Below are 22,469 nucleotides of genomic sequence, written 5' to 3' on the forward strand. Positions count from 1 at the left end.
CAGCTGGGCATTATTTCCTGGAGGATGGACTAATGGAGTATGGAATAATAGCTAATAACTAAAAAAAAGTCAGAGGGATTTCAAAACTTGATTCCAGTGTTGTTCTTGCCACTTTCCATCACAGTCATGGTCCAAATTTAAAGGTTGAGGTTGTGTAGATTTGTTTTGTTCTTCTTCTTCTTCTTCTTCTTCTTCTTCTTTTTGTATAAAAGTGAATGGAAACATGCTAGGAATCTAAACTAGAAAACTGTGTGTGTGTATGTTGAGTGGCGGAAGCGGAATGAAGGGGAGGGATGGGCGCTAATCATCAAGGAGCCTAAGAATAGAGATCCAGCAGAATAGAATAGATTCCGCCTGCCTCCGTTTGTTCCTTTCTCAAGTTGGGCAGGGAAGGGCGAGCGGCGTGCGTGGAAGTCAGAAAGAAGCGATGTTGGGGCGGAAAGAGGCAGGCGCTTGGCAGGGGGAGCCTCCTTCCTCGGGTGCCTTTGTGCGTTGTTAAGGCGGGGGAAAGCCCCTCTCCGCCGGCGTCGGGCGCCCACCTGTTCCTCCGGCGGGGCTCGGGGCGGCGGGGCGCCTCCTCTTCCTCTCCGTCCCCCCTTCTTCCTCCTCCTCCTCCTCCTCCTCCTCCTCTTCCTCTTCCTCGGGGCTGCCTGGGCTGGCGATGCTCCTGGGCGCGTCGGGCTGGCGATGGAGCGCGGCTCGCTGGAGTGATGGGACAGGCTGCGGAGATCTATTGGCTGCCGGCTTTGTAAATTTCATTCCGTTTGGTCCAATCGCAGGAGGAGGAGAGCGCCGGGTACAGCCTGGACCCTCCGCTGCCGCTGCAATCTCGCTTTTCCTCGCCGATCCGTCGCCGTCTCTCCGCCTCGGCCGGCCCAGAAACATTGGCTTTGCCTCTTCCCTGTGACTCGTCCGGACCCGTCGCAACGCCTTTTGGCCGTCTCGCCTCCCCCTCCCAGCGCGAATGTAGGTCATTTCCGACCCAAAGCACCGGGTGCCTTCCAAGCTGGGGTCGCGGCTGGTGCTTCTCGGGGGCTGGCTCTCTTGCCCGCTGCGTCGCCGCCTTCCTGTCGGCTTTTTTCTTTCTTTCCTCGCCTGCTTTTGGAGAGAGGCTGTTGCATTCCTTTGGGCAAAGGAGAGAGGAAAGGGGGACAACACCACGTCGGGATTGGATTTCCCCCAAGGAGAGAGAGGGGCGCGGGGGCTGGACCGGAGCTGGGTCGGGTGATCTCTCTGGAAGCGAACGGATCCCAGAGCTGCAAGGTAGGTAACAGAGATCGCTGTCCTTCCAACCAAACCCCCCTCCCAATCCTCCACCCACGGATTTGCTGGTCCTCTGGAAAGGGACAGCTCTGCTGCAGTCCTCTCTGCGCCTTTTTAGAGAGGGATCGCTCGCCTCCCCCCCCCCCCCGCCCGCTTTGCCACCCTTTAATTTGGGGGATGTGTGTGGAAAGGGGGAGAATTGCGTCTCTCTCTCTCTCTCTTTCCCCCCTTCTCTTTCCACCATTACAGGCAATTGCCATGTCTTTCTCGATTCACACACGCACACACATCTACACCTCTTTTATCACTGAACCGCTATTAGGGCGATTAGGAACTGATAGCAGAAGAGAAGGGGAGGGGGTCACTTTGGTGCAGTCGGCTATTTGGAAAGGCTTCCTTAGAGGTGTGTGTGTGGGGGGGGGGGGGGGCAGCCAGGAGAGAAGCTCGGTGTGAGGTGTTTACAAAGTAGCTCTGCCTCAGGGACAAATAAACAGAAAGGGGGGAGAACGAGAGAGAGAGAGAGAGAGAGAGAGAGAGAGAGAGAGAGAGAGAGAGAGAGAGAGAGAGAGATTGAATGGGGGCGGTTTGAGATCTGCAGTGTGTGGTGAACGCGAAGCAGCTTTCCCCACACTGCAAAGCCGGAGAGAATTGTGCAAACGGGTAGGGACCTCATGGGATTTTAGTTGGCAACGGCAAAAGGGGGGGGGGGGGTATGGGGTGTTGTTGTTGTTGACTGGCAAAAGAGGCACGTTGAGCTTCGAGGCTTGGAGGCCCCCTTCCTCCGGGGAAAGCGATGGTTTGGTAGAGGTTTCTGTTGGGGAGGGGAAAGAGAAGGCTTCTCTGGAGGCGTCATGAAGCCAATCTCAAAGTCTTTCAAGAGGCTGCCGCCTACTGCTTCTGCTTGTGGTTTTGTTCATCCATCTCAAATTCTGGGGGGGGGGGGGGGGGGGGGTCAGGCACGTGACGGATTCCCAGGCTGGTCCTGGGGTGGGTTCCTGGATGGTTCTTTCTCTGAAGGAAAAAAAATGCCACAGGAGGGAGAAGCGCCCCCCCACCCCCTTGCCAAGCATGGGTTGCCAGGAGGGGTAGATAGAGATGAAGCTTGTGAGATCCTCTGTGTCACGGTTTGCGGGTTCACTGATCTCTGAATCTTTGGGTGGGGGAAAGGGAAGCGAAGTCACCCCTCTTTATTTGAGATGATCTAAAGCTTCCAACTCTGTTAGAAAGTTAAGAAACCCACCACTGATCCCCTGCCCCCCCCCTAGCTTCACCATGTGGCATCCCATCATCCAGGGGCTGCCTTTGCTCTCCCAGACCTCCCCTCTCCCCTCCTCCTCTGCACTGCAGCTGCCTTCCTTTGCTATCACCCCCCTTCTCTTTTCACTCTGCAGGGCTCAGTGAATGATGGCCTGTCCCCCATCCGCAGCCACTCAGGAAGGGGGACACCCTTGCCTAACTTGTTTGCCTCTTTGGCTTCAAGTCTGCCTTTCTCCTGATTGGAGGGGGGATCCTCTCTGGCGGATAAGGCGGCACACAGGAAAATGAGGGATAACCTAATGTGTGAGTTTGGGGAGGGAAAAGGGCATCCACCCTCAGATCTGTCCAGCCACTGCAGGCACTTGGAAGTTTCTGATGCAGACAGGTCCCTTCCACAGGCTGCTCCTCTTTGGCACAAGAGGAAGCTTCTGCCGCTGCAGTTCCCCTTCCCTTTCCCTTGCAGCCTGTCAGGTTAAACTCTCTGGCTTCTCTGGCTTCCCTGGCACTGGATAGCTCTTAGTCACCTTTGCAGGTTGAGTATCCCTTATCCAAAATGCTTGGGGCCAGTTGTATTAGGGATTTCTGGTGGTTGTGTTAGGGATTTCTGATTGCCGTTCCTGGATTTTGGAATATTTGCATATACCAAATGAGACATCTTGAAGATGGAACACCAGTCTAAATGTGAAATTCATTTGTGTTTCATACACACACACCTTACACACATAGCCTGGAGGTCATTTTATACCCAACCTTTTACCCAGTTTTGTGTACAAAACAAAGTTTGTGTACTATTGAACTACCAGAAAACAAAGGTGTCTCTGGCTCAGCTACCCATGTGCACAATTTGGGGGATTTTGTAATTTCAGATAAGGGGTGCTCAATCTGCAATGGGGACAACCTTTCTCACCATGCCTCCACTTGGCAACAGTATCACATCTTTTTCAAGCTAAGTTGCTGCTTCTCTGGTCATTCCTTCCCACTCCAACCAGTATTTTCCAGCTATTTTCCAGGTGATGAAAACTGGTGCTGCAGATGCAACCCAAGGGTAAAATAATGTGAAGATGTGAACCTCTCCTCCTCCCCCTTCCCAGCAACAGTTTAGTGGCCCTGTTCGGTTTATGCCTCAGGGCTCACCTGAGCCAGTTACAAGACAGTAAGTCCCAGAGGTTATGAATATCCACCTTGAGATGTTCCTTTCATCTCAGTTGATGCATGAAACTGAAAAGAACTGGATTTCTTTTCTTTTCCTTTTTCTTCCCATCATTAACTGGTTTTCTGGTTACCAGAGAATTTACAGGCTGTGTTTTATTGGTTTCCATTTTGCAATAAAAATCTTACTAATGCAGAGACACAAGCATGCGTTCTGCAACTGGTTAATTGTGCTCCTCGCTGTTCAAGAAGATGACAATACGTTATTTCAAGAAAAAGAAGGAAAAATCAAATCAACTCAATTTTCTCTATTTCTGGCCTTTGTATCATTGTCACTCTCAAGATCAATAGACAATAGGACAACTTTTATCTCCTCCGGTGCTGTGGTAATTTTCAGTCTACATAAGGAAGGGGGGGAGTAACTTTTTATTTTATTTTTAGTAAAAACAAGCAGGTGTTGTTCTTGCAAGAAGATTCCACAAGGTGGTAGTGTGGATACTTCTTAATGATGTGTATTTTATTTTATTTGGGGGGGGGGAGGAGGAGGTTTGGTCAATTGCTTGAATGGTTTTATTTCCATGTACTTCTCGCTGTAGCTTAAAAGACCCATTGTGTGTCTGTTTTGCAAATGACAAAAGCAGGATTGTTTTACAAATACCCAGGCCTGTTCTTCTTCTATCCGTTGACTCTCTCTTCTTGAGAAAGAGAAGGACTTATGGGGTTGCAAAGTTTATATATGAGAATTTCAATAAATGTAGGATTTAGCTTGTTTGAGAAAAGATATAGGCATGATGTCAAAGAATATGTACCAGAGTGAAAAATGGACCTTCAGCTCTTGGTTGTATTAGATAAATCAAGTGTTCTGGATTAAACTGTAGCAGGTCTAGTGATTCAATAACCTGAGGCAAAAAAATTGATGTAGCTACTAAATCTATTACACTAGTTGTCTTCAATCTGGTGCTGAATTTTTGTTTTACCATATAGATGTATGAGTATGAAAAGAGTTTGAGATGTTCTTCATTTTCTGAAAATATATAAATTTTTTTTTAAAAAAAAAGCCAGAAAAGAGAAAACAGAGCCTCGTTGCAAGCCATATTATTAAAGAAAGATGTTTCTGAAAATAGGTTAAATCTTTTGATCCGGTATATTTAAGGTGGGTCACGCATGTGGCATCACAGAAATGACAGGGTTTGAAAGAAAAGGGCAAAAGGACAACATCAGGGAGATAAATGTCATGAGCAAATCAATCAGATTGCTTCTTTCCAACCATATTGCTTCAGGTTTGAAACTGAAATTAAAGGAAGGCCAAAAGTATGTGTTTCTGTGATGCAAAAAGATGTACTGAAATATTTTATTTTCTTGTTACTAAAGGGAAGATCATAGCTGATTACATCATTCACTGAATCAAAACCTCTTTCATGCTTCCCTTTCTTTTATTTCTAGTTCACTTTCCTACTGCAGATAATTGTTACCATGGCATAGATTCAGTGACTCTGATGTAAATTTGTACATTCAACACAGTGCATTCTCTTGCTTGGGATTATGTAAAATTTACATCATACACACACGCACACACACACACACACACACACACAAAACACAAACAGCAATGTTATTATTCTGCCAATAGTGACAGAAACATGAAAATTAAAGCAACGTAATCGGTAACCAATGGAGGCATTTTATTACTTTTAAGATTTAATTATGGTCTGATTCAATAGGATTGTCTTTTTTGTTCTCTTGTAGCTGTGGAGAATACATGCAAAGATGTTTTGTTATCATATTTGTGTCAGGTTCCTTTTCTCTATGTTGCCTCTTTCTAGTAGACTGTCATGGATCATCCTGGTGTTTGATACATGACACAGACTCTCAATGTTTCTGTAATATTTCAAGGCCACGATATAATATAGAGGGAAGTTTTTAGCATACTACATATTTATCTTTTAATCCTTACATTGTGTAGGTCCAGATATTACATTTTGAAGGTTAGTCATAAATATAACTGCTGCCAATGTTACTATGCATTCATGATGAAATATTAATGGAAAATGATTTTTCAAATTTGATAGGAAAAAGTACATTCATTTCTTTAGTAGGAGATATTTTAATGCTATTTTGTTTGTTTTGTTGTATCAAGAAAAACTAGCTCTTTTGACAGTCAGCTTTGCTTTGCAAACACTCTCTAGAACATTACAAACATCTTGAGTTCAGTTGTTTTGAACAATCACTGTGGCTCCAAAAGAACTGTGATAAAAGTGTTTGTCAAAAAAAAAATGCTGTCTTAATATGCACATGCCAGGCTGAAGTTCATCAACCCTTGCTGCAAGAAAGCTGTGAATCAAAAGGAAGAGCTGTTGGAATCCAGCCTCCAAATAGAAATTGTCATTTAAACAGTGACAGTTCCTGGAATGGGGAGAGGAATGTGTGTACTGCTGTTTTTGACGGATTCTCAATGCAACTGTTACTTGGCCTTTAAAAAGAGAAGGTCTATTCTTTGATGAGTCAAATCACCCACTGTGTGGAACGGATCCACTTGCGTGGGACAGTATAAATATGTCAGCCCAACAGAAGGCTCTATCATCCTGCCATTTTGTGGCCTGCTGTGAAAAAAGAAGGGAGCTGATCCTTCCATCTGACTCCAGTTTGTTCCTAATGTGTATACCTAAACACCTACAAAAGAAAGAAGAGGAGGAAACATGAGGAAAGCAGCCCATTAATGCAGAACTGGCACCGAGCCGTTCTGAGAAATGTTGGGACCCTCACGCCAACCTGCAGCTTTTTTCCCTTACCATGCAGCTCAGGTGCACTCAAGCTCTGTTTGTAAAGCATTTATGTTATGAGCCATTTTGATCCTTACATCTGACAGGGTTATGTATTCAGCTCTCTTACCTTTTAATGGGCCTTATTCTGTTTGCTTTAGTAGTCCCCTGACCTGAATTGCAGCAAGGAAAAATGCTTGTTGTCTGATGGAAATGAGATTTCATTGGCAGTATTCCTGGAAATAATAGATAGTGAAAGGCCACTCTGTATATCTGAAGCTAAAGAATACATATAGGGGTGGGGATGGGATGGAGGACATCTGAGTAGAACCATACCTACAAGGGAATGTTCATCAATACATTCTTAAATTATCATTTATTCTTTATAAATATCACAAATAAGCATTCCTGACATACACAGGTATATATGTGCTTTTCTTTCACATTTCTTAAAAATAGTAATCTGATCTTTTTAATTTCGATGATCTGTTTTTCCTGAGTTTCAACTCCTTTCTGTATTGGGTCAAACTTTTACGTCTATTTGGACCCATTTACAATGTAGTATTTGGTTTGGATCACATTGACACTACAGGGATATAAATTCAAGATTCCCTCTTCCAGTCTCAATTCTTCAGCCAATGAACTACATGAAATTGTGGGTGAAATTGAATAGCCTTAAAAATAACAAGTACCCTCCTTTGAAACACTGGTACATTTTGTACAATTAGCAAAAATAAGAATAGGATACACACTTCTCCCTCCTACATATTTTAGGATGCTATTCTTCATGAAATTGGCAATTTCTTGTTTTTTATTTATATTTTTACCTGTCAGCAGTGCAATTTAGTATTTAATAGTGAGACTTTGGATTTATATAGTAACAGACCAGTGGACCAGATTCTAGTGATATTGAAAAAAATGCTGTATTTCTCTAGAACATTTTATCAACATGTGTTTTTTTGAAAATAGGTGAAAGCTTAAGTTCTGATTCTCAGACTTTGGAACCATATCATCTTACTTCATTGTCCAATGATGAAATGAAAACCAGAAAACCAGAAAGTGAATTTGTGCAGTTATTCTACTGTTTGTAGTCAAGGATCATGAATTCATAGAACATATCAAAACAAACATGCATAGGCATACATTACAGTTTACACTGTTAAAATTAAGAAGGGTAAAGAAACATTATTCTATGTTGTTGTTGTTGGTATTATTTATGCCCCACTTTAATCTCAGAAATTGAGACCCCAAAGTGGCTGTTCTGTTTTGCATATAACTGCCAGTCCAGTCTGCTCTTGAGATAAAATAAGAGTTAATATATATGAAAACTTGAATTACATTAATCTTTTGTATCTAGTCTTTTATATTTATGTAATCCTCCATATGTAGCTATTTCACAAAATTCAATGTGAATGCCAATTAACATGGGACACTATTAGACATAATTGACCCCTTTGTCTAATGTGTCCATTTGGGGCAGAATGGCTTCATCCAATCTGTTTGCAGGTCTTTCACAACTTCAAGATTGTTTATGGAAAGCTGGGTGACCCGTGGAGCATTATACAATACAGAAAGGGAAAGTCACATTCCACAAATGGATTTCAACTGCCATGATGATCATTTTAGCTCACTATATCTGCACATTGAAATCATTTCTGTACCTTTAAATAGACCAACAATAGTTTTCTCTCTTTATATTTGAATTTGCTATAGCTCACTGTTTAATACCTCGAGCATGTGGCCTGAAAACTGCCAACTGAGAATAACAGTTGATGCATTTGATGGACAGTGTTCATGGAAATTTATGCCACTATAAACGTACTAGTCTTTAAAGCTGCATGAAACTCTTTATAATTCTCCCCATGCTGCTTTTTACATAAAATTGTTACTAAAAAAAGTTGCATTTACTTCTATACTTCCCTTGACTGTATAATGTGTAACTTAAGGTTCTTCTGAAAATTTGGTCTCACAGGTCTATCGTTTCTTGGGAAATACTGTGTTGCCTTACAGTGGGATATAGGCATGCATACATGAATACATAGGTTCTAACTCAATTGGCAAGTTAATAACTAAACACAGAGTAAAAACTGCATGCTTTCCAAAAAGCTTTTAAGAAGTTCTTCACCAAATTTAGCAGTCACAATGGACTCAAAAATAGTTTGTGAACATGAAGGAGATCATAGGGGAAAAAATGGAAAGATTTCTTAATGGAAGGAAATAAATGGTTGAGTTCCCAAAAGATCTGTGTTTGAAGAGACTGACATAGCACAAGTCAGTTTATTCATAAACAATCTGTATGGAAGCATAAGTTTTAAAATGTTTGTGGAGGATGCCCATATTTACAATGACAAAATCCAAACTTGTCTAAACAAACTCCTGAAACATTTGGAGAGATTTTGAAAGTACAGCAATACATATATAGGGAAATATTCGTATGTTTGCTGATAATAATAATAATAATCATCATCATCATCATCATCATCATCATCTTTATTTATATACTGCTCTGTCTTCTCGAGGGGACTCAGGACACAACATGTGTGCAAAACAGTCAATTTTCAAAAAACAACATACAACAACTTAATACAACATCTGATAGCATCTGAATTAACTAAAAGTACCCTAAACAAAAGGAACTGAGATGTAGTAGACTGAAAAGATCAGTTTCTTCTGAAGCAATATTGAAAAACGCAAACTGAGATGACTGGGTCCAGTTGTGTCCTTTGCTGCAGTTTCCTCAAAATCTGTTCTAGAACAGTGAAAAGCTGTTGGTTTGGGATAATACAGAGGAGTTGTGGAGAGTAGAGAAAGAAAGTGCTTTTGAACTGGCAGATGTCTACTGGTGAAAAACAGAGCAAAACCTTGAATTGTTTAGTAAAAGAAAGAATTGCTGCTGTTGTTTCTTGCATGAGGTCTACCTGTTGGAAACCTCTGTTCTGCATGACGGTTAGTCCTTAGCAACCTTAGACTGAAGTCAGAGTTTGAAAATATTAGGAGAAGGATTGAAAATAAAATGCCTAGCATTACAATCCATTGAATATATAAATGGATGATACACCCATGTTTGGCACAGTGAGTGTCATTGCTCGATTTAGGAAAATTAGAATTACCAGCACAAAATAGGCTTGGAAATTAAGATTTGAAAGAAGGGTGATGTTGGAGATCACCCTTGGAGTCTCTAACAGGTTTATAAACTCAGAGTTTGCATCAGAGACTAAATTAAACTGCACCCTGATTGACTGGTTTCTCTCTACTGAATTTTCCTAACTTTATGCCAGTATTATTTAGTTGTCACAGCAGATTGCTATTTGGTTCAAAATTAGCATTAAAATTCATACACAATGTCCTTTGTGAGGCTATGCATATACACATTTTGTGGAATATACATTTTTACAATTTCCACTTTTTAAATTTTTCTAGTATATACAACTTTATATATAGTTTCCTGTAATATCACTTTATTATTTAGGGTTGGAGAACTTCATCATAATGTGCAAATAAATTTGATTTGCTTTTTGGATAAAAAGTGCAAATTAGGCAGATTCATGGAATAAATGTGTCTACCATTCCCATATTTCCATTTGTCCCAATTATTGTGGGCAAAAACAGTACTGTGTTATTTGTACTTTATAACTCAAAGATGGGTGATTTGTGATCTTCTAGATGATCTTGAACTACTACTCCCAGAAAGTCTGGATGGCTTAGCCAATAGTGAAGGATACTGGCAATTGAAAAGCAATTCTTACCCATCCTTGCTACAAAATATGACTTTTGCACACCTGATCTGATTAGTACATTCTCTTTTTAATGTGATTTTGCTCCGACTCCACTGTTAATGGAATCTTTTAAAGAAGACTTCATCTCAGTAATGTCACAGCCTTTTTAAGCTCCTCTTCCGTATATTATTTTGTGAACACCTTTCTACTTGATGGAGGTGTTGAAACTTTTAAGAGAGCCCAGCTTTGAAAATTAATGGTGCTCTTATTAGAAACACATTATAGGAAATTGCACACAAAACTGATTGAATGGCTAGGCTGAAGGAAGAGAAAAATACACTCATTATTAAAATGACTTCATTTTTATTTTAAAAATACCAATTTATCAATGGTTGGAATGGGACTATTTTACTGGATTTTTGGTAATAGCTTAAGAGGGCCTTATAGGAATATGCCTGACAGTAAATGGAAAATAGAGGATTTGTAATGAGACTATTGAAAACCTGAAGAGTATAAAGCCATATATTACTGAAATCATGATCTAGAATGGTTATATAAATGTATAATTGTTCATTAGACATAATTGTATATCTAATCTAATGTAGGTTTCATATTTAATATAGCACTATGGTTGCCTGTGGATAATGCTTCTCCATGGGCTCTGACTAGTAAATAGTCATTTAAAGAAAATGCTCAATGAAGCAACTTATAATTTGCAAAAGGAAGAACATAAATTCAGATTTTGTCCCTTTCAACTGAAAAAAATCCTGGTAAATATTTGGAAATTATACCCATCTGATATCCTGTCTGATATCTATGAAAAACACAGTACAGTGTGCCCATAATATCTGCGATGTCATCATCCATGGGGACAATGCACCAGGGAGTGCTTCCTCTGCCACTACCTCTAATCGCCATGGCTCTGCAGAAGCTGCTCACCACCCTGTAATTCGTGATAGTGGTGCTCCTGCTGGTTTCTTCATGAACAACAATGTAAGGATATTGCTGGTGCCACCAATCACAGGATGGCAAAGCAGGGATATGATGAGCATTGGTAGCAACGTTATCTATGTTTGATTGTTTGTGAAAGATCCCGTAATGTTTCACCAGCATTAGAAAAGCTTCCACAGGGACATAGAAAGCAGTAGTAGCAGCTCTCCTGCTTGCTTGTTTATGAATGGCTGTGTAGAAGTGTCACCCACACTGCCAATCACAGGATGGTGAGCAACTTCCACATGGACATGCTGAAAAGCAGTGCTGGCAGCACTCTTGCTTGATCATTAGCAAACAACCATGCAGGAGTGTTGCCAGCACTGCTGATTGCAGTGCAGTGGGCATCTTCTGCAGGAACATGGCGAGCAGAAGTGAAAGTGTTGCTGCTTGGTCATTCATGGAAGTGGCTCAAAGGCAAAAAAGGGCAGCTGCTAAGCTCCCTGCCTTCACTGCTGCCTTAAAATAAGGTAAAGGTTTCCCCTTGACATTAAGTCTAGTCGTCTTCAACTCTGCAGGGTGGTGCTCATCTCCATTTCTAAGCTGAAGAGCCAGCGTTGTCCGTAGACACCTCCAAGGTCATGTGGAGTGTTGTTACCTTCCCGCCAGGGCAGTACCTATTTATCTACTCAAATTTGCATGTTTTCAAACTGCTAGGTTGGCAGAAGCTGGGGCTAACATTGGAGCTCACCCTGCTGCCTTACCCCACTTTTAATAGGAACATGAGCATTTGGTTTTTGTTTGTATCTTCCAAAGGTCCTAGAATCAATCCCCTATTGATATTGAGGACCTGCTGTATTGGACAAGAGTGGTGTTTCCCAAACCTTGCTCCTCCTGCTATTTTGAATTTCAAATCCCTGAAGTCCCAGGCAACTCAGTCAATAGTCAGAAATTTTGTGATCTGAAGTCTAAAACACCAAGAAGACTAATGTTTGTGACCCACTGAGCTAGAGAGAGGAAAGGCATAACTTATACTGGGGTATTTTCCTGCATTGTGCAACTGCAGATTTTGGGTATATGGCTATGCAAATTTGTTGCAGTGTTACACATTGCTTTAGATTTTTAAAATATTATTGTCTTCTTCAACTACATTGTAATAGAGATATGATTGACTATGAAGTATGATAAAATAGTGCATGAGGTTAGTTGAATGTCAGATGGGGCAATTGTGAAAATCAGTGGAGAGCTTAGTTAAAAGAATTCAGAAAGAAAAAAAAGAGATAAAAGCCTTGTCTCAAGTGTTGTTAAGGAAAGAGGTAAGTATGGCATGGTACAGTATCATTATTATATTGTATTGTTGAGTATTCTAATTGTTATTTCCCATCAAAAATATATATTAAGGCCTTGATACTATATTTACTTACCAGAGTATAAGTGTAACTCAGAAACGAAAGAATGTTTACATAAAACAGGTAAAATAAGGTTTTCTAAGTGTTGAGAAATCCTGATGAGAAACATTTTGTACTAGTGAACATCTTTGCAGTTCTGGACTGATTCTGCACATAATTCATACATTGTGCAAAAATCAGCATTGTCTGCACATGATACAGCATATTCTACATGGAAAATATATTTAAACACAGAATTTTAAAAATACATATTCTCTCCTTGCCTGGGGATCAAGAAAAGATGAAATCTAGAAACAACAGAGTGAAGCTTCACCTATACACCAGCACCTATCACTAATATTTCTTCATTCCTCAGCAATCATTGTTGAAATGAAGTATCACTAGGAAAATAACTATTTCAGAAATAAGTTCAAGGAGTTTATGACAGGTTTTTGTCTCCCCTGCCTCAGCAAATATTCACTAAGATCGTTGTTTCCTGAATTCTGAATGTTGTTTGCAGTGTCTTTTTAAAATGGCATTTGAAAAAACTTAGAGGCTTAATTGACAGTGATCCTATTAAGTAAACCATAGCCTTTATTGTTTAACTATCTCAGATAAGTGATTTAAGTCATTTCTTCCCAACAAGATCACCTGTCTGCCTCTGAATACAGATGTATTATCATGAAATATATCTGCAGGACCACATTTGCTTACTGAAATAGGAGCTGTTTCTGAACAAATCAGATGCAATTCACTAGATGCAATGCAGTCAGTAAAGTTTTCAACGTAATATTTGCTGCAGGTGTCCAGAAGATGAAAGTAAAAGATGAAGTTTGTGTTATCCCTTGGAGTGCTGAATCAGTAAAACAAGATTTAAATTATACACAGCTGGACAGATAAGCTGCAATCCTTGGGTTGTACATTAGATAATATAGACTTCTCTGTAGTAGGTCTCCCGCCCAAATTATAAATGTTGGGTATAGACATTCACAGAACAGTTAGGAAATCAGAAAGGGTTATGTAGTTCTGAAGTCAGCAATTGCTTAATGTATGGTACTTGTTTTGCTCTTGGAGATAAATTTGTGCCAGTGAAGATAATAGAATTGTGGCAAGTAGTCTAATGGATGGTATTGATGAAATGTCAGATGAAAGCTGATATTACTGTAAAACACCATTGTTGGCTTCAATGGATGTGTGTTAATGTCTTGATATGGACTTTCATTCATAATCAAGATGAGTCAATTTAAAGATGACTTTTGAGTCTGAACCAGTTTGGAGAGAGGGTAACAACTGCAACCATCTTTCATATATTATTCTCTATAACTGTCATTATTTTTTGTGTGGATCATGACTAACTTATAGACTTAATATATTAATTGATGACTATTATATAAACATAGTTTATTAAATTGATAGGTGAAATAAGGCCACAATACACCATCCAAAAAGGTGTCTTTGTAGGAATGTAATGAGTGATATCCTAGCAGCAAGTCAAAATCAAAATTCTTACCGAAAACTGCTTTGAAAACTAATTACAGTCCCAACACAAAGGTTCCAGAGTAGTTAGTTTGATGTTATTGTTATTTATTTGTGTATTTAAAAATGCCTTTTCCCATTTCCTAAAATGAAATACATAGATAGTAAACCCAGAGACTATGCTACCTCAATGTGCATCTGCTTCACTCACATCTATAAATTATATGATTTTAAAACTGTATGTCTGTTTTAGATAAAATTCAGATTTTAAAGCAAAACTGGCTGCTTCTAACCAAATTAGGGACACCTGATTCAGAAATCAAGCAGACAAGCCAAATCTGGAATGTCTTTGTGTATGGAAGGACAATAGATCTTCATCTATGGTATATCATGTAAGAAAAAAAAGGCTATGATGGGATGTTGCTGTTGGATTCTGCACAGTGCTATGCTATCTTTTCAATTTGAGCCAAGTATTTATCAACATTTTCCAAATAGGCTGTTATTTCAAAACAATGTTAAGGATGTCAGTAAGATGAAGGGCTCTTTTTTCATATATAATGGACTTGTAAGCAGGTGAAAAGTTACTGGTCTAAGGACCTCATCACATGGGGCTTGAGCATAACCTCACAGAGTTGAACACTCAGTTGTATACATATGCTTATTTATTTATTTTCCCTTATATGGAAAGTCATTTATAATTTGATGATATATTACACATAATAATGTATTCAATTACTGTGAAATGTTTAATGTTGTAGAACAGTGGTTCTCAACCTGTGGGTCCCAGATGTTTTGGCCTTCAACTCCCAGAAATCCTAACAGGTGGTAAACTGGCTGGGATTTCTGGGAATTGTAGGGCAAAACACCTGGGGACCCATAGTTTGAGAACTATTGCTTTAGAATGAAAATATTTCTTTACCAGTGGACTTTTCATGATAAATTACAGATGAATGTTAAATATATTTGGCTTTTAAGAAAAAAACTTCCTGTAATCTCACCTATATTTTAAACAGAAATGCAGAGAAATAGAAAGAGAGAGAGAGAGAGAATATTGACAGTGTGGACAAATGGAACTGACATATCCTCTCAGTGGATTACACTTTCAGATATATTAAATCATATTTATGGAGTTGAATTAAGATTATTGCCATTCTGTTTTCCTGGTGGCACTTCCCTCCTTGACAATATTGTAGATGGGTACCATATTATCATAGCAGGAAGAGTAGTCTCTTTGAAAAATGAACTTGCCAACATTTTCAAATGTCTGTATAAATTCAAAAGAAAGAACTTGCAATTAGAAAAAACCGCTCAGAGGAACTCACATTTTCAATATTAGCAATATTGCCAGTGGCTAGAATGAGATAATTATTCTTAGTGAGAAGTCCAGTTTTTTTGTCTGCTTTTGAAAATTCCTGAACATCTTGAGTGTCAAATTATGAAGCTGTTATCTGTTGATCATATTGTGTGGTGATTCACCTGTTTTAAATTGTTTAAAACTGGTCACATACCCCACAATGTGATATAACCGACAGACACAACATTTCTGTAATAATAATCCCCTGAATGTCCATTTGAATGAAAGGGAAGTACAGATTTAATTAATACATGAATATGCCTGTTCAATGACATATTCCATTAGTGCCTATGTCCCTTAAGTTGAACATCACTGTAGAAAGAAAATGAGACTAAAGAAAATCCTTTGAAACAAGATGGGGAAGAAGTAACAGGCTATAGAATAATAGAAAGAGTTGGAAGGGACCTTGTGGACCATCAAGTCCAACCTCTTGTTCAATGCAGGATCTCCATGTAAAGCAGATAGCTGTCAAGCCTCTTTTTGAAGATGTCCAGAGAGGAAGACCCCATAATCTCTCTACGTAATTGGTTCCATAGCCAAATTTGTTTTTATTGTCAAGAAGTTTCTTCTGATGTTAAAGCAAAATATACTCTCTTCTAACTTTAAACCATTAGACCTGCTTCTACTTTCTAAGGCCACAGAGAACAGGCCTGCTGACTCCTCTCTGTGGCAGACCTTGAGATATTTAAAGATAGCTGTTATATCATGCTGCCTCTCTGGTCAAAAATCTACCACATAACTCAGTGGCTGATAAGACTCTTCAATCCCACTGACCCTCCCCCTCCAATGTTGATTCATGTAGGAACCAATGATACTGCAAGGCATATTCTTCAAAAGATTAGAAAGGATTTTGAAACTCTTGGAAGAAAGTTAAAAAATCTTAATGCATAGGTGGCCTTTTCATCACTCACAGTTGTTCAACGCAGCACAGGAAGGGTGAGAAAAATAGTAGAGGTGCATAACTGGCTCCACAGATGATGTCAGGAAAAACAATTTGGCTTCCTGGACCATGATCTTCTTTTCTAGGAAGATGAGCTACTGTCACAGAATAGGTTGCACTTTGCAGAAGTTGGAAGGAATGCTTTTGCTCAGAGACTGGCAATCCTGATCAGGCAAACTTTAAACTAGGTTGTGTGGGGGAGTGTGACAATATCCTTGGGAACAGTAGTTTATTGAGGCCTGGATTGAACAGCCAAAAGCATAAAGAGAGGTTTGGACAAACACAACAAGTTCCAAGCAGTGAGAGGACAATAATTTCAAATAAATATCTAAGGGGAATGCTCCATGGATTTAGATGTCTTTACACTAATACCAAAAGCAAGGGAAATAAACAAGATGAACTGGAACTCTTAGCATAACTAAACAGTTACAATGTAATAGGCATAACTGAAACCTGGTGGGATGAGTTCTATAACTGGAATGTAGCAATGGTGGGGTATAACCTATTTCAGAGAATTAGATCAAACAGGAGAGTGGGTGAAGTAGCATTCTATGTCAAAAATATGTGCACATGTGAAGAGATGCAAGACTTCACTCCTGGAAACCAGGTTGAAAACATCTGGATAAGAATTAAAGGAACAAGAACTGAAAAAGACATAGGTGTGGGGGTCTACTGCAGACCTCCAAGACATACTGGATGAAGCCTTCCATGACCAGATGACCAAATATGCAGATAGAATAGATAAGTAACAATGAAGAATTTGAACTACTTTGGAAAACAAACTTTTTCAAAGTCCAACAAATTCCTCACTTGCCTTGAAGATGACTTTATTATCCAAAAGATAGAAGAGGAAACAAGGTAATTCTGGATCTGATCCTAACTAAGACTGAGGACCTGGTCAATGGAGTGGAAGGAGTGGGATCTTTACATAGGAATGACCATGGAATTTGTGATACAAAGGAAGGGAAACTAAGAGAAGTCAAACATGCATTCTAGATTTTAGGAGATCTGACTTCAGGAAATTTAAGGAAATACTGATCCTGATTCCATGGAGAGGAATATTAAAAGAAAAGGGAGTTAATGATGGATAAGAGTTTCTTAATGCTGAGATATTGAAGGCACAATTGTAAGCAGTGTCTGCAAGGAGAAAAAATAAGAGAAGTGTAAAGTAACCAGAATGGATGTCCAAAGAACTTTTAATTGAGCTAAGATTTAAAAGAGACATGCAGAAGAAATGGAAAGGGGGCGGGGGAATCACCAAAGAGGAATTCAAATGAAAACCAACATATGTAGGGAAAATATTTGTAAGGTTAAAGCACAAAATGAACTCAGGCTTGTCAGAGAGATTAAAAACAATGAAAATGCATTATTTGGTTATGTCAATAGAAAAAGGAAAAAAAGAAAATGGTAAGGCCTCTGCGTAGAAAAGGTGGTGAAGTGCTAACAGGATAGGAAAAGGCAGAGCTGCTCGACATCTTCTTTGTCTCGGTCTTCTCCCAAAAGGAGATTGGTGTTCAACCTGAGCAATATGGAGCTGACAAGGTAATAGGGAAAATGCAACCCAATATAGATAAAGAAGTAGTCCAGGAATACCTGGCTACTCCAAATGAATTCAGTTCTCCAGGGCCAGAGGAACAACATCCAAAAGCATTGAAGGAATTTGCAGAAGTAATATCAGAGCCACTGGCACTAATCTTTGAGAATTCTTGGAGAACAGGAGGCATCCCAGCAGATTGGAGGAAGACAAATGTTGTCCTTATCTTCAAGAAGGGAAAAAAAGAAGACCAAAACAATTACTGTCCCATCAGCCTGACATCAATATCAGCAAAGATTCTGGAGCTGATAATTAAGGAGGCAATCTGCAATCACTTGGAAAGGAATGCTGCAATTGCTAGAAGTCAACATGGATTCCTCAAAAACAAGTCATACCAGACTAATCTTATCTCTTTTTTCGATAGAGTTACAAGCTTGGTGGGGAATGCTGTGGATGTAGCATTTCTTTATTTCAGTAAGGCCTTTGACCTTCTTGCAAACAAACTAGTTAAAATGTGGGCTAGGCATTGCTACTGTTAGGTGGATCAGTAATAGGTTAAGTGACTGAACATGAAGAGTGCTCACCAATGGTCCCTATTCATTCTAGAAAGAAGTGACTAGTAGAGTGCCAAAGGGTTTGGTCCTGGTCCCAGTCCCAGTACTGTTCAACATTTTTATTCATGACTTGGATGAAGGTTTAGAGGGCATGCTTATCATGTTTGCAGATGACACCAAATTAGGAGGGTTAGCTAATACTTCAGTGGACAGGATCAGAATTCAAAATAACCGTAACAGATTAGAGAGCTGAACCAAAACTAACAAAATGAATACTACACTTAGGCAGAAAAAATGAAATGCAAAGATGCAGAATGGGTGATGCCTGGCTTGGCAACAGTCCTTATGAAAAAGATCTTGGAGTCTTAGCGGACAACAAGTTGAACATGAGTCAACAGTGTGATACAGCAGCTAAAAAGCCAATGGGATTTTGGGCTGCATCAAAAGGAGAAACTGTCTAGATCAAGGGAAGTTATTGTGCCATTCTATTCTGCTTTGATTAGACCTCAACTGGAATACTGTGTTTAATTCTGGGCACTACAGTTCAAAAGAGGTATTGACAAGCTGGAAGGTGTCCAGAGGAGGGCAACTAAAAAGATCAAAGGTCTGGAGACCAAGCCCTATGAGGAATATTTTATTTATTTATTTACTGCATTTCTATACCGCTCTCTCTCACCCCGAGGGGGACTCAGAGCAGTGTACAACATGGCAAAATTCAATCCCGCAAGATACATATAAAAGCAGTACATAACATTAACTAAATCAATAACATAGAAATATGAATTGAACCATTATAACATTATATATAAAAACATCATACCATAAAACATAAAGTATATTAAACATTGCACCAGTCCCATAGTAATCATTTAGCTGCTTCATTAAGTCTATATCATGATAGGTATTATTCTGTAATACTGTCACTCGCCAAATGCCTGCTTGCACAGCCAGGTTTTACATTTTTTTTCCTGAACACAAGGAGAGAGGGGGGCTGATTTAATCTCTCTGGGGAGGGAGTTCCATAGCTGAGGGGCCACCACCAAAAAGGCCCTGTCATCCCAACCAGTCATACCTGAGAAGGTGGTGGGACTGAGAGCAGGACTTCTCCGGCCAATCTTAACGCTCAAACTGGTTCATAAAGGGAAATACGTTTGGTCAGGTAAGCTGAACCAGAAACATTTAGGGCTTTATAGGCTTAAGCCAGCACTTTGAGTTGTTCTTAGTCTTAGCCTACAGAAGAGAAGGTTGGGAGGAGACATGTCTGTCATGTATAAATACTTGAAAGGTTGTCATAAGGAGGAGGGAGCAAACTTGTTTTCTGTTGCCCTGGAGATTAGGACTCGAAGCAATGAGTTCAAATTACAGGAAAGGAGATTCCACCTGAACATTAGGAAGAACTTTCTGACTGTAAGAGCTGTTCAGCAGTGGAACTCTCTGCCTCAGAGTGTAGTGGAATCTCCTTCCTTAGAGGCTTTTAAACAGACTCTCAGGGGAACTTTGCACTTTTCCTGGATGGCAGGGGTTGGACTAGATGGCCTATGTAGTCTCTTCCAACTCCATTATTCCATGATTCTGTCTCTGAAACTTCTCACCACTAATCTAAACATAACCACATTATTCAAACTTTCCTCATAGGTTTTCTCTTTCATACCATCAGTAGATATTCCCAGGAGTCAAGAATCATCTTGAAATAACCATTACTCTGGCAGAGGGGAAATGGAATATTGTAGTAGTTCAAGTATCTTGGCATGCTATTTCCATTTACTAGTCTAGTTGATTAAAATAAATGTGGAACTGCTGTTCAGATAATTTAATATTTTACTAAAGAGGTATTTCTATAGGAGCAGATTTTCTTTATCTGTTCCCTATGATCAATAACCATTATACTTTTTTTGGCTTTTAATATTAGTTCAAATAATACAAAATATGAGTTGGCAGCCAAAAAGTGGAGGACAAAGTAGACTACATAAATGCATGATTCTGAAGACATTTGTATGAATTATGAAGGCAAAATATTAAATAACTTTGTATGGTCTGCACTAAGAAATAAAAGCTGAGTGAACTTACTGTGTGTGTATGTGTGTGTGTGTGTATGTGCACTCAAATTGCCTGAAAATTATGGCAATCTCACAGTGTTTGCTTCTTTTTAAAATTGCCATCTCGTGGTATTAAAACAGCAAGGAAGGGGATAATATAATTGTCTTTCATGCCAGCTGTTGTGATTTGTCTTTTTGGTACACCAAAGCAAATTAATGGCACTGAAGGCATAGCAACCCATCAATCCTTATAGTTATTCTTCAGTATCTCCAGGGCTGCAGACATGAGTTTTTTCCTGTTCTTCTTTGATATGCCTGAGACTAAACCTGGTGCCTTCAATAAAGTGTGTCTTCCAAACGACACTACAACCAATATAGGAAATACCAAAATGTATTTTCTAAAATATATGAACACCTCTAACAGTGGAGTGCTAAAGCCTTGGTAATAATTTTTTGAAAAATTCTGAATCGCATATTAAATTGTATATGATCACGCTGTCCCCTTGAGTAGGAATAAAACACACAGAATACTGCTTAGGAAAGTCATGATGAATCATCAAGTATTAAATTAATCCCTTTCAGTCTTGTGCAGGATATAGATAAAATTAACATCTACTGTAAATGTTTTTTGTGTTCCAATTCCTCTGACCTACGAGCAAGCAAAGTCTCTAATAGCTGGCAAATTTATGTAGAAAATAGAAGTATGTGTTTCCAATAATAGATACTGACTTGCATCCTAAGTTTTCAATCCATAGTAGGTTCATTTTGGGTCCTACTCATTGCCTCTGTTTGGAGGAATTTCCAGTAAACCTTGTAAACCACAAGAAAGGAGACAATGAATCTACAATTTGATCATTAATTCTTCTCAGCTGAATAAACACTGAGTAGGCACACAGGTCAGTTGATCTTAATAAATAATTATTTCCAAATTGACATTTACGTATCTATATATATAAAAGAGTGATGGCATCACGGCGACCCACAAAACAACAAAACTACAGGCCCCCCAACCTCAAAATTTGATAACACAACCCATCATCCACGCCTCTAGGTTGATACAACAAAAAGAAAAGAAAAATAAAGTCCTAATTAGAGAGAGAGGAATAATTGCTTTTATCCAATTGCTGCCAGTTAGAAGGCTAAGCTCCTCCAACTTGGTCTCCTAGCAACCCAATAAAAAATAATAAAAAACACTAAAAAATTGATACAATAACATACTATAATAACAGAAAATAACTAAAATAATACAAGAAAATAATAAAATATAATAAATAAAAATATAACTTATAATAAAATTAATTAAAAAATGCAAATAACGTCAAATAAAAATTACACAACAATTTTTAACCAATACCACCACCACTTTGCCACAGCAACGCGTGGCCGGGCACAGCTAGTTTACAATAAAATACCAAGTTCTGTGCACGTCTGTATATACTGGTAACTGAACAGGCAGAGAGGCCAAAAGGTTACAGTCTTCTCAACTATGCTGAGATGTATTGTATTTCAGTAATAGTATTGATGACATTTTATTTTTAAAATTTTTTGTTGTTGCTGCTGCTGATTTACTTTAAAGTGGTTCATGACTTATGGTGATCCTAAGGCAACAGTATCATGGGGTTTTATTAGATTTGTTCAGAGTGGGTTTGCCTTTATCTTCCTCTGCCTAAGAGAATATGACTTGCTCAAAGTAACCCCTTAGTTTTCCATGACTGATTGGGGATCTTCTGAGTCATACGCCAAGGCTTAAACTACTAAGCTAGCCAATGACATCCTGAATACCCTGGGGCACAAGATCCTGGTTGATCTTGGAAGTTAAGCATGACCAGACCTAGTTAGTACTTGAAAGAGTGACTGCCAGATATTCAGAGGAAGACAGTGATAATTGGATGTCAGAAAATTTCAAAGTACCATAAGTCAGCAGGTGACTTGAGACACATGCTACTACCACTAATATACATATTCATTGATATGCAGAAATAGTATGCAAATCTATTTCCTGTTTTCACCAGCTTCCTTGCTGATGCATTTTTTCTCTGAAAATGCAAAAGTAAATCACTTCCTTTGAATCAAAGACATTTCAGTTAATGTTGAAAGTATTCTCCTATGAGTG

The 22,469-nt window shown here is 39.2% G+C and overlaps 1 protein-coding gene across 6 annotated transcripts in view; it reads left to right on the forward strand.

The window, feature by feature from the left end:
- The first annotated feature begins 368 nt into the window (after positions 1-368).
- The window catches only part of nlgn4x (neuroligin 4 X-linked), a 307,442-nt gene continuing 285,341 nt past the window's right edge, over positions 369-22,469 (forward strand). For 2 of the 6 annotated variants that reach the window (XM_008107131.3, XM_008107132.3), the window contains exon 1: positions 386-1,263. The gene's annotated coding sequence lies outside the window, so the exon portion shown is untranslated. Of the gene's footprint in view, positions 1,264-1,905; positions 1,924-22,469 lie in introns of those variants that run through there. The other 4 variants (XM_062974322.1, XM_062974323.1, XM_008107135.3 and 1 more) reach the window with 4 other exon arrangements.

The sequence above is a fragment of the Anolis carolinensis genome, chromosome 3 (assembly GCF_035594765.1).
Source record: "Anolis carolinensis isolate JA03-04 chromosome 3, rAnoCar3.1.pri, whole genome shotgun sequence".
In the NCBI taxonomy this organism is placed as follows: Eukaryota; Metazoa; Chordata; class Lepidosauria; order Squamata; family Dactyloidae; genus Anolis; species Anolis carolinensis.